The following is an 11352-nucleotide window of genomic DNA, read 5'->3' as shown; positions in this document are numbered from 1 at the left end:
AAATGTCATAGAGAGCGAACTGGCACCATTATACTTCAATCCCTACTCTAACTTAGTGGTCAACCACATACTCAAAACCCAAGGATACTTCCCGGGAATGCCTTTGAATCCTATCCGAAGAAACACCTTTGCACCCTACAAAGAGGGTAATTCACAAAGAATACCCCTTGGACTAGGATACAAACCCACCAAAGAGGAAGTTCTCGAGATGCTCGCTCAATTTCAAAACCGTAAGAATGTGGGAATCCAAATGCGACCCTATCTCCCTACCCTAAATGGATACTTCGTTAGGGAGGGAAGTCAAGAACTCTTTCATGGATTTCACGAACCTTGGCACTATCTCGAATGGAAGTTAGCCGGAATCGAGATCTTTCACGATTGCAACTTCATTCCTCCAGAAACGGTTCCTACAGTCAAGACTCGTCAAGCACCTTGCCTAGACGAACAAGCCGTGAGTCTACTATTTGGAGAAGATCGATTTGTCACAGCCGCGCAGGATGAGATCATTACCATGATACTTCAAGATGATCACTTCAACCCCACCGCGTTAATCACAGAAACCAACACCAATCAACAAAAAGGATGGAGAAAATCGATCAAGTGGACAAACAATCAAAGAAGACTCTTCAAGCTCACTACTGGAGAAGGAGAGATTGTGACACCCTTAAATAACTCGATAATTAAACGCGTAAATTCTACGGAAAAACTGGTAGGATATGTTTGTAAATGGTTTAACTAGTCAAAAACCTGCAATTTCAAAAAATTTTCTTCCTAAACCATTCACAACCAATCCAACTCAAGAAGAGTGTCAAAAACCCTGCAACAGCTGATAAACTAATTTACATACATAACTAAAGACGCGGAAATATAAGGATACAAACCAAAAATAGAAAAGGGAGACATATGTCCCTTCAAATAATATACAAACCAAAAGTGTAAAAGGTTTACTAATAGAATAGCCAAAACTAGGTCCAAGGTTCCTTGCTCACTAGCCCGTCTGTGACCCCAACTAAGCATCAACAACCTGTCAATCGCATTTTATACAAACACAAAAGCCACAATTCAGTGGGGAGTAACTTCGAGTCCTCCCAGCCACGAATCGTCATAATTAATGTAACATGTAGTAAAACATGTAAACTATATGATAATTCATCTAATTTCCAAGCATCCTAACATATGAATGCTAAATTGACTAATTTAAACTATCATGCGAAAAATTTAACAAATTGTAATCCAAACTCTATCAACCATAGCCGGCTTGCATCTCACCTTCTATGATTCATAGAATCATCAAACAAGAAAGGGCAATATATCAAAGACAGGCATAAGTTCTTAGTACCGTCAATAGTCACTTTGTAACTCGAGTCTATACCACGAGGTAGGGAAGGTAATCGAACCGGTATCTTGGCTCGGCCTGTTAATATTAATAAAACATGGCCAAGAGACAACACAACCCTAGCCTAAAATCTGCGCAGACCTAGACATGCGGATACACACCACCGCACCCAAGACCCACAATTTTTCTAAAAACAAAGTGAGTACCCTAACGAGTCCACCAAAGGGTTGGCTAGTACTTAAGTTGACCCCATACTATCAAAATAAGTACCTGAGGTCATGCCCCAACTTGGATATAAATCCACTAGTCAGGAACACAAAGGCTATCAAGCAGTGAACATATACTCGTCAGAGACTATAAAGACCTATCTATGATGAAGGCCGAAATATTCACCTAGGACCTAGTCCCAGCTAGTCCCAGCTTGAATACCTTAGCCCACACCACACAAGACTCACCACACAAGTCAAGTAAGACACCCACTTAACCTTAAGAGGGCAAAAAGTCCTACTTACCAACCTAAATGCTAACATTCTATCATGTGAAAGGCTATATAAATGTCTATTTACAGCATACAATCCAACAGAATCCTCAATAAGTATTCAATACTAATTTCTAATTCTAACAATAGTAACCATATTAAAGGCTTCAGGGGAAACTAGGGCCATTTCTACAATACAAGTCACTATTAAATTCAATAAGCTATACATGTGAACTAAAGCTTGATAAATGGCCTAAAACAAGAAAAGGCCGATTATCTAAATCATTCAACCGAATTTTTATCCGCAACCCCAGCCCTGCGACAGGTACGGGTCAAATTACGGCTGACCAATTACTCAATTAACTGACATCGCATCAGTCAAAGGGACTAAGGCTCAGTTTTCGGCACAATCAACAAAATATTACAATTATCCCTATACAATTCATTTTGAGCCTATTATTTACAAATTCATTTTGTAAACTATCCTAACATGTGATAACTATTAACATAAGCATAGTTTTACCATTAACATAATTTTTATTACTTATATGATTCAATTCCTAAAGTGTACTCATACTAACTATGTCATTAATAAACCTGAATTGACAAATTTTGCAAGGAAAACCGCAAAACAAGCAACGGACCGACCCGGGCCAGCCGTGGGCTAGCCGTGGGCTGCCTGCCCCGCCGCCTCTTTGCCCCCCCCTACACCACCATTTTTTTCCATTTTTGTTTAGTAAAAGACCGTCTGAACATTAATTAATCGTCCCCAATTCAACTTTGATAATTTAAACTAACAAAAGGCACAAATTAAACATGCATGCAACAAATTTTACATGTGAAAACTACTATTCAAACAAAAATCACCAAACATACAAAAATAACAAAGATTGTGACGATAATTCGTCGAGTAACTCGAAATATGTTACCTTAAGCTAGAAAATGAGCAATTAGCACCTCAAAACCGAAACCCTAACAACAACTAGCCGCTATCCTCTACAATGTACGAGTCCCCGAACTCGTCCTCCAATTCTTCACCTAAATAAACAATTAAAACACAAAGATAAGTATATATACCGAAATTTCCGAAAATTGGTCTTAAAACAACTTCAAGAAAACTGAAATTAAATTGTACCAAGTTGTAGATCGCGACGAGAGGATTCCGGAAAGGTAAATTTCGCGAAAAACCGATAAGAAACGAGCAAGTTATGTCGATTTTTAGCTTGAAATGATGAAAATGGTGTTTTTTTAGAAAGTAGAAGATGAAGATAGAGGAAAACAAGAAAAAAAGAAAGAGAGGGGGAGGGGGTGCCGTGTAAGGGAGAAAGGAAAGGAGGAAAAGAAGGTGCGGGATTTTTAGTCGGGATTTTTACGAGTCGGTTTTGACTCGTTTCAATAATAATTAAATCCGTAAGTCAAACGCAAATTCCGTCAAGACCAAAGTTTTTAAACACGAGATTACAAGAAAATTGAGTAGTCATACGACCCATTTCCAATTTCGTTTACCCAACGTTCAAAAGAATTGTCATTTCCCCCCCCCCCGATACGCCCTTAATTCGAAATAAAAGATTTTACACGGTTTAAACTATTTTTAAACATTTCAAAACTATCAAAATAAATACTTTTCTTCAAAATATAATAAAATTATATTTCTTTGAATTATTTTTACTTTAAATACATTAATGTCAAATTTTACTTGATTAATTAATTATTTTAGAAATATTTTAACGATCCGAAATTACGGGGCGTTACAATCACCCCTCCTTTTAAAAAGTTTCGTCCTCGAAACTCAGAAGGAGAAATATAATTATAAGAAAATATAGGTATCTTTTCAATGAAACGGTGATACTCTTGTTGATCAGACAAGAATATCCATATTCATATCAAGATATAAAAATATTTCTACACCAATAAATGAGAAAACCCATTATTGGGATGTCACCAACAACGAGATTCAACATTCACTAATGTTAAAACCATTGAAAATCATAAAAGCATTTTCAAACTTTTACTTTAAAATTCTATAGTAAGTATACTATCTTTACTAATTATGATTATACAAGGCTTAGTAACTCGGAAAAAGAGTAAGAAAAGGAATACCTTACGAGAATAATTCAGGATATTTAGTTAACATAGAAGTTTCAGTTTCCCAAGTCTCTTCTTCGACATTTCCACAACGCCAAAGAACTCGGACTAGAGGTACAACTTTACTCCTAAGTTGCTTATTGGCTTTTTCAAGAATCCGAATTGGCCTTTCTTCAACCACCAAGTTAGGCTCCAATTCAAGAATCTCTTCTTGGATGATATGGCTAGGGTCACTAATGTACTTCCTCAATTGAGAAACATGGAAGACATTATGAACCTTGCTCAGATTTGGAGGCAATTCTAAACGGTAAGCAGCAGGACCAATCTTTTCAATCACCAGGAAAGGTCAAATATATTTAGGGCTCAGCTTCCCTTTAACGCCAAACCGTTTCACCCCTTTCATAGGTGACACTTTAAGGAATATAATACTTGATCATCAACCTCAAAGGAAAGTGGTCGACGACGGACATCAGCATATGATTTTTGACGGTCCTGAGCGGCTTTCATCCGCTCCCGAATAACCTTAACTTGTTCAATGGACTCTGTCACCAAATCAGGACCTAACATTGGAACATTTTGGGTTTGATCCCAACAAACTGGAGTACGGCATTTTCTACCATACAGAGCTTCATATGGTGCCATTTTAATGGAAGCTTGATAGCTGTTGTTGTAAGAGAATTCAACCAAAGGTAAACATTTCTCCCAAGAAGTTTGGAAATCTAAAGCACAGGCACGAAGAAGATCCTCTAAGGTTTGAATTGTTCTCTTAGTTTGACCATCAGTGGCTGCGTGAAAAGCAGTGCTCATTAATAGTTTACTACCCAAGGCCTCTTGTAATGCAGTCCAGAAACGAGAACAAAATCGAGGGTCTCGATCTGAAACTATATCTTTAGGAACCCCATGATAGCGCACTACTTCATTCACATAGGCACCAGCTAGAACTTCTAAACTCCAGGTTTCTTTGATGGGGATAAACCGAGCACATTTAGTCAATCGGTCCACAACCACCCAAATAGCATTCTTCCCAGTGGAAGTCCTGGGTAAAGCCATCACAAAATTCATGGATATAGACTCCCATTTCCAAAGAGGAACATCCAAGGGTTGAAGCAAACCCCCGGGCTTTTGATGTTCTATCTTTACTTTCTGGCAGGTGAGGCATTTACTGACATACTCCATAACTTCAATTTTCATCCTAGGCCACCAGAATTGCAATCTCAAATCTTTGTACATTTTGGTACCTCCCGGATGAATGGAGTAAGGAGAAAGGTGTGCTTCATCAAGAACTCTTTTTCTCAAATCAGCTGCACTCGGAACATAGATTCTACCATGATAACGGAGATACCCATCATCATCAATCTTACAATCCTTAGCTTGCCCAAGTTGAATTTTAGCTCGAATGGATATGAAAGTAGGATCATTAGGAAGGCAAGTACGGATCTCACGGTGGAAGTCAGGTTCAGCTGACATGGCATCAAGATGATGAGAGCCCCTTTTTACAAGGCTTACTCCTAATTTTTGAAGTTCTAAAGCAAGTTCAGGAGGTAATTCTCGAAAAGAATTCAAAGAATGACAAGATTTTATGCTAAGAGCATCAGCCACCACATTAGCTTTTCATTCATGATAAATTAGATCGGCGTCATAGTCATTCACCAATTCTAACCATCTTCTTTGTCTCATGTTCAGATCTTTTTGGGTAAAGAGATATTTCAGGCTTTTGTGGTCGGTGTAGATGTTGCAATGGACTCCAATGAGGTAGTGTCTCCAAATCTTCAAAGCATGCACCACCGCAGCTAATTCAAGATCATGAGTCGGGTAGTTAACTTCATGAACTCTAAGCTGTCAAGAGAGGCATAAGCAATGACTTTCCCATTTTGCATCAAGACACAACCTAAACCATGCTTAGAAGCATCACAGTAAACATCAAAGTCCACTCCTTCTTCAGGTAAGGTCAACACCGGAGCGGTAGTCAACCTTTTTTTCAATTCCTGGAAGGCATTTTCACACTCTTCAGACCACACGAACTTAGACTCTTTCTTCAGCAACTGAGTCATCGGCCTAGCAATCTTTGAAAAATCCTTCACAAATCGTCGATAGTAACCCGCCAAGCCAAGGAAACTACGGATTTCAGAAACATTGGTTGGACTTTTCCAATCAACAACGGCTTCAATTTTGGCAGGATCTACCATAACACCCTCTTTTGAAATGACATGCCCAAGGAAGGTCACTTTAGGTAACCAGAATTCACATTTAGAGAATTTAGCATACCATTTTTCACGGCGCAAAATCTCTAGAATAACACGAAGGTGTTGGACATGTTCTTCTTCAGATTTAGAATAGATCAAGATGTCATCAATGAACACCACAACACACTTGTCAAGGTGTTCTCTGAAAGTACGGTTCATCCGATCCATGAATACAAATGAGCATTGGTCAAACCGAATGGCATCACCGTAACTCGAAATGACCATACCTCGTCTCAAGGGCGCTTCTAGGAATGTCAGCTTCTCGGACTGGAATTTGATGATAGCCCGAACGAAGATCAATTTTAGAAAAAGTAGAAGCACCACGGAGCTGATCGAAAAGATCATCAATTCTAGGAAGAGGATATTTATTCTTGATAGTAACTCGGTTAAGTTCACGATAATCTATGCATAATCGCATAGATCCATCCTTCTTCCTTACAAAGAGGACAGGAGCACCCCAAGGTGAAAAGCTAGGTTGAATAAAACCTTTGGCAATCAGTCATCCAAATGAGTCTTGACTCTTTCATTTCGAGACGGTGCCACCTATAAGGAGCTTTAGCAATAGGGCCGGTACCGGAATAAGATCAATAGCAAATTCAACTTCCCTTTCGGAAGGAATTCCCGTAGCTCATCGGAAAAACATCGGAAATTCACATACTACTGGAATGTTCTCTTTAGGAGGCAGAGAAGAAGAATCAGAAGAAGTCACCATACACAAAAAGGCTTGATGACCCTTTTTCATTGCATTGACAAACTTCATAGCAGAAATTAGTTTAGTACCGGTTTGTCTTTTAACCATTTGATAAGACACACGGTGACTTGAAGGGCTTGTAAGAATTATTTTCTGATCTCGACATTCAAATCGAGCATGATAAGTATGTAACCAATCCATGCCCAAAATGACATCAAATTCTTCAAGTGGAAATTGGAAAAGATTTGCTGGAAATATAGATCCCATAATAGAAATAGGGACTTCCGGATAGATTTTAGAACAGGAAAAGACATCACCAGAGGGTAAGGATATAGATGTGCTTTCTTCTTGTGATGATTCAAGCGATAATTTATTGGAAAGTTTTATTGAAATAAAAGATAAAGAGGCACCCGTATCAAATAGTACCAAACAAGGAGCATCAAAAATAGAAAATGTACCGGTAATGATATCAGGATGTGCCTCAGCTTCAGCTCGGCTCATAACAAAGATACGGCCCTTCGGCTTCACTGGCCTCACTGGGACGACAGGGGTAGTAGGAGCCGTCACCTTCCTCTCCGGGCAAACATTAGCCTTGTGGCCCGGTTTGTTACAAGAAAAGCATATAATAGGATCAATGAAGCATTTACCAGGGTGTGCTGGTTTCTTGCAATTATAGCACACTCGGTCTTTAATACCTTTATTGTCATTAAATGCTGAAGATTGACCACCCCGGTTAGCTTGAACATTAGAAACAAATCTTCTCTTGTTTGGGTCAGAGGGAGATGAGATGAACCTAGGTGAAGGAGTAAAGGGCCTAGAAGAGGGATATAATGGCCTCTTGCCAAGATTAGAACTAGTTGCACGAGCTTCATTTTCAATGTCTTTTAGGGAATTTTCAGCCCACAAAGCATCGTTGTAGATTGAAACAAAGCTAGTGGAATCCCGACGGACCATGCTTTTGATCTTAGGGGAGAGCTTTTCAAGATAAAAGAAAGCTTTTTCGTTGTCATCCTTCACCAATCGAGTTGCATAATGAGCCAACTCGTTGAATTTATCGGTGAAGGCCTGAACTGGAAGGCTTCCTTGCTTCAACTCCATAAATCCCTTCAACTTTTGCTGTTTCAGCTCTTGAGGATAGAAACGGGCCTCCACTAACTCCTTGAAACGTACCCAATCAAATCCTGGTTCAGCTGAAACGGTAGGCCCAGTCATGGACCACCACCGGTCTGCTTCTCGTACTAGGAAGTGAGAGGCTAGCTTCACCTTATGTTCCTCCTTAACATCATACAACGTGAAGCTTTTCTCCAACTCCCGAAACCACCCTGTAAGAGCAGCTGGATCAATCTCTCCACCATAAGTGGGATTGTTGATTCGGGTCAACTGATTAGCCACCCAGGTATAGGTGCCTGGAGTACCCTCAGCTGGCGGAGGAAGAGGAGCTTGTTGATTTTGTTGGTTTTGGAGAATTTGAGTAAGAACTAGTAAGATAGCATCATCAATGTCTCTTCTTGGCGGAGCCATCTTAAAAAGAAGAAAATTAATTAGTACCTATCAATTAGCAATCACAAACAGACTACCACATAAAATCCTAATTCTACCCATCCTACCCTTCTCTCAAGTTTATTATTTAAAGGTCAAGTGATTCTAAGTGGGGTGCACAAACGTGCATCGGGAGCAATAGGCTCTGATACCAACTGTGACACCCTTAAATAACTCGATAATTAAACGCGTAAATTCTACGGAAAAACTGGTAGGATATGTTTGTAAATGGTTCAACTAGTCAAAAACCTGCAATTTCAAAAAAATTTCTTCCTAAACCATTCACAACCAATCCAACTCAAGAAGAGTGTCAAAAACCCTGCAACAGCTGATAAACTAATTTACATACATAACTAAAGACGCGGAAATATAAGGATACAAACCAAAAATAGAAAAGGGAGACATATGTCCCTTCAAATAATATACAAACCAAAAGTGTAAAAGGTTTACTAATAGAATAGCCAAAACTAGGTCCAAGGTTCCTTGCTCACTAGCCCGTCTGTGACCCCAACTAAGCATCAACAACCTGTCAATCGCATTTTATACAAACACGAAAGACACAATTCAGTGGGGAGTAACTTCGAGTCCTCCCAGCCACGAATCGTCATAATTAATGTAACATGTAGTAAAACATGTAAACTATATGATAATTCATCTAATTTCCAAGCATCCTAACATATGAATGCTAAATTGACTAATTTAAACTATCATGTGAAAAATTTAACAAATTGTAATCCAAACTCTATCAATCATAGCCGGCTTGCATCTCACCTTCTATGATTCATAGAATCATCAAACAAGAAAGGGCAATATATCAAAGACAGGCATAAGTTCTTAGTACCGTCAATAGTCACTTTGTAACTCGAGTCTATACCACGAGGTAGGGAAGGTAATCGAACCGGTATCTTGGCTCAGCGGTTAATATTAATAAAACATGGCCAAGAGACAACACAACCCTAGCCTAAAATCTGCGCAGACCTAGACATGCGGATACACACCACCGCACCCAAGACCCAAAATTTTTCTAAAAACAAAGTGAGTACCCTAAGGAGTCCACCAAAGGGTTGGCTAGTACTTAAGCTGACCCCATACTATCAAAATAAGTACCTGAGGTCATGCCCCAACTTGGATATAAATCCACTAGTCGAACACAAAGGCTATCAAGCAAAGAACATATACTCGTCAGAGACTATAAAGACCTATCTATGATGAAGGCCGAAATACTCACCTAGGACCTAGTCCCACTAGTCCCAAATGAATACCTTAGCCCACACCACACAAGACTCACCACACAAGTCAAGTAAGACACCCACTTAACCTTAAGAGGGCAAAAAGTCCTACTTACCAACCTAAATGCTAACATTCTATCATGTGAAAGGCTATATAAATGTCTATTTACAGCATACAATCCAACAGAATCCTCAATAAGTATTCAATACTAATTTCTAATTCTAACAATAGTAACCATATTAAAGGCTTCAGGGGAAACTAGGGCCATTTCTACAATACAAGTCACTATTAAATTCAATAAGCTATACATGTGAACTAAAGCTTGATAAATGGCCTAAAACAAGAAAAGGCCGATTATCTAAATCATTCAACCGAATTTTTATCCGCAACCCCAGCCCTGCGACAGGTACGGGTCAAATTGCGGCTGACCAATTACTCAATTAACTGACATCGCATCAGTCAAAGGGACTAAGGCTCAGTTTTCGGCACAATCAACAAAATATTACAATTATCCCTATACAATTCATTTTGAGCCTATTATTTACAAATTCATTTTGTAAACTATCCTAACATGTGATAACTATTAACATAAGCATAGTTTTACCATTAACATAATTTTTATTACTTATATGATTCAATTCCTAAAGTGTACTCATACTAACTATGTCATTAATAAACCTGAATTGACAAATTTTGCAAGGAAAACCGCGAAACAAGCAACGGACCGACCCGGGCCAGCCGTGGGCTAGCCGTGGGCCTGCCGGCCTGCCGGCCTGCTGCCCGTCCCCTACACCACCATTTTTTTTCCATTTTTGTTTAGTAAAAGACCGTCTGAACATTAATTAATCGTCCCCAATTCAACTTTGATAATTTAAACTAACAAAAGGCACAAATTAAACATGCATGCAACAAATTTTACATGTGAAAACTATTATTCAAACAAAAATCACCAAACATACAAAAATAACAAAGATTGTGACGATAATTCGTCGAGTAACTCGAAATATGTTACCTTAAGCTAGAAAATGAGCAATTAGCACCTCAAAACCGAAACCCTAACAACAACTAGCCGCTATCCTCTACAATATACGAGTCCCCGAACTCGTCCTCCAATTCTTCACCTAAATAAACAATTAAAACACAAAGATAAGTATATATACCGAAATTTCCGAAAATTGGTCTTAAAACAACTTCAAGAAAACTGAAATTAAATTGTACCAAGTTGTAGATCGCGACGAGAGGATTCCGGAAAGGTAAATTTCGCGAAAAACCGATAAGAAACGAGCAAGTTATGTCGATTTTTAGCTTGAAATGATGAAAATGGTGTTTTTTTAGAAAGTAGAAGATGAAGATAGAGGAAAACCAGAAAAAAAGAAAGAGAGGGGGAGGGGGTGCCGTGTAAGGGAGAAAGGAAAGGAGGAAAAGAAGGTGCGGGATTTTTAGTCGGGATTTTTACGAGTCGGTTTTGACTCGTTTCAATAATAATTAAATCCGTAAGTCAAACGCAAATTCCGTCAAGACCAAAGTTTTTAAACACGAGATTACAAGAAATTGAGTAGTCATACGACCCATTTCCAATTTCGTTTACCCAACGTTCAAAAGAATTGTCATTTCCCCCCCGATACGCCCTTAATTCGAAATAAAAGATTTTACACGGTTTAAACTATTTTTAAACATTTCAAAACTATCAAAATAAATACTTTTCTTCAAAATATAATAAAATTATATTTCTTTGAATTATTTTTACTTT

At 38.6% G+C, this 11352-nt stretch overlaps 2 long non-coding RNA genes across 2 annotated transcripts; both read right to left on the bottom strand.

Annotated features, from left to right (window-relative positions):
- Nucleotides 1-830: 830 nt before the first annotated feature.
- Nucleotides 831-2830, bottom strand: LOC141628727 (uncharacterized). Its single transcript, XR_012537182.1, has 2 exons — nucleotides 2744-2830; nucleotides 831-1024 (listed from the first exon to the last, which is right to left on the bottom strand). It is a non-coding gene; the product is annotated as an uncharacterized LOC141628727 (long non-coding RNA).
- A 5874-nt stretch (nucleotides 2831-8704) lies between these two features.
- LOC141628724 (uncharacterized) lies at nucleotides 8705-10714 on the bottom strand. The gene is made up of 2 exons (XR_012537181.1): nucleotides 10615-10714; nucleotides 8705-8898 (listed from the first exon to the last, which is right to left on the bottom strand). It is a non-coding gene; the product is annotated as an uncharacterized LOC141628724 (long non-coding RNA).
- Nucleotides 10715-11352: the final 638 nt, after the last annotated feature.

The sequence above is a fragment of the Silene latifolia genome, chromosome 2, assembly GCF_048544455.1.
Source record: "Silene latifolia isolate original U9 population chromosome 2, ASM4854445v1, whole genome shotgun sequence".
Classification (NCBI taxonomy): Eukaryota; Viridiplantae; Streptophyta; class Magnoliopsida; order Caryophyllales; family Caryophyllaceae; genus Silene; species Silene latifolia.
This window is presented reverse-complemented; position numbering and strand designations above follow the sequence as displayed.